We start from the raw sequence: 2,201 nt of genomic DNA on the forward strand, positions 1-2,201 counted from the left end.
GAGTAAGTGAGCTTGGGAAGGAGACCTGTGTGAGGAAGTACCAGGAGAGACTGAGTACAGAATGGAAAAGGTGAGAACAATGGAAGTAAGGGGAGTGGGGGAGGAATGGGATGTATTTAGGGAATCAGTGATGGATTGCGCAAAAGATGCTTGTGGCATGAGAAGGGTGGGAGGTGGGTTGATTAGAAAGGGTAGTGAGTGGTGGGATGAAGAAGTAAGATTATAAGTGAAAGAGAAGAGAGAGGCATTTGGACGATTTTTGCAGGGAAAAAATGCAATTGAGTGGGAGATGTATAAAAGAAAGAGACAGGAGGTCAAGAGAAAGGTGCAAGAGGTGAAAAAAAGGGCAAATGAGAGTTGGGGTGAGAGAGTATCATTAAATTTTAGAGAGAATAAAAAGATGTTCTGGAAGGAGGTAATATATATATATATATATATATATATATATATATATATATATATATATATATATATATATATATATATATATATATATATATGCCTGAGGATTGGCGGAATGCGTGCATAGTGCCATTGTACAAAGGCAAAGAGGATAAGAGTGAGTGCTCAAATTACAGAGGTATAAGTTTGTTGAGTATTCCTGGTAAATTATATGGGAGGGTATTGATTGAGAGGGTGAAGGCATGTACAGAGCATCAGATTGGGGAAGAGCAGTGTGGTTTCAGAAGTGGTAGAGGATGTGTGGATCAGGTGTTTGCTTTGAAGAATGTATGTGAGAAATACTTAGAAAAGCAAATGGATTTGTATGTAGCATTTATGGATCTGGAGAAGGCATATGATAGAGTTGATAGAGATGCTCTGTGGAAGGTATTAAGAATATATGGTGTGGGAGGCAAGTTGTTAGAAGCAGTGAAAAGTTTTTATCGAGGATGTAAGGAATGTGTACGTGTAGGAAGAGAGGAAAGTGATTGGTTCTCAATGAATGTAGGTTTGCGGCAGGGGTGTGTGATGTCTCCATGGTTGTTTAATTTGTTTATGGATGGGGTTGTTAGGGAGGTAAATGCAAGAGTTTTGGAAAGAGGGGCAAGTATGAAGTCTGTTGGGGATGAGAGAGCTTGGGAAGTGAGTCAGTTGTTGTTCGCTGATGATACAGCGCTGGTGGCTGATTCATGTGAGAAACTGCAGAAGCTGGTGACTGAGTTTGGTAAAGTGTGTGAAAGAAGAAAGTTAAGAGTAAATGTGAATAAGAGCAAGGTTGTTAGGTACAGTAGGGTTGAGGGTCAAGTCAATTGGGAGGTAAGTTTGAATGGAGAAAAACTGGCGGAAGTAAAGTGTTTTAGATATCTGGGAGTGGATGTGGCAGCGGATGGAACCATGGAAGCGGAAGTGGATCATAGGGTGGGGGAGGGGGCGAAAATTCTGGGAGCCATGAAGAATGTGTGGAAGTCGAGAACATTATCTCGGAAAGCAAAAATGGGTATGTTTGAAGGAATAGTGGTTCCAACAATGTTGTATGGTTGCGAGGCGTGGGCTATGGATAGAGTTGTGCGCAGGAGTATGGATGTGCTGGAAATGAGATGTTTGAGGACAATATGTGGTGTGAGGTGGTTTGATTGAGTAAGTAACGTAAGGGTAAGAGAGATGTGTGGAAATAAAAAGAGCGTGGTTGAGAGAGCAGAAGAGGGTGTTTTGAAGTGGTTTGGGCACATGGAGAGAATGAGTGAGGAAAGATTGACCAAGAGGATATATGTGTCAGAGGTGGAGGGATCAAGGAGAAGTGGGAGACCAAATTGGAGGTGGAGAGATGGAGTGAAAAAGATTTTGTGTGATCAGGGCCTGAGCATGCAGGAGGGTGAAAGGAGGGCAAGGAATCGAGTGAATTGGATCGATGTGGTATACCGGGGTTGACGTGCTGTCAATGGATTGAATCAGGGCATGTGAAGCGTCTGGGTAAACCATGGAAAGCTGTGTAGGTATGTATATTTGCGTGTGTGGATGTATGTATATACATGTGTATGGGGGTGGGTCGGGCCATTTTTTCGTCTGTTTCCTTGCGCTACCTCGCAAACACAGGAGACCGACAAAGCAAAAAAAAAAAAAAAAAAAAAAAAAATATATATATATATATATATATATATATATATATATTTTTTTTTTTTTTTTTTTATACTTTGTCGCTGTCTCCCGCGTCTGCGAGGTAGCGCAAGGAAACAGACGAAAGAAATGGCCCCACCCCCCCC

The sequence above is a fragment of the Panulirus ornatus genome, chromosome 44, assembly GCF_036320965.1.
Source record: "Panulirus ornatus isolate Po-2019 chromosome 44, ASM3632096v1, whole genome shotgun sequence".
NCBI classification, from domain to species: Eukaryota; Metazoa; Arthropoda; class Malacostraca; order Decapoda; family Palinuridae; genus Panulirus; species Panulirus ornatus.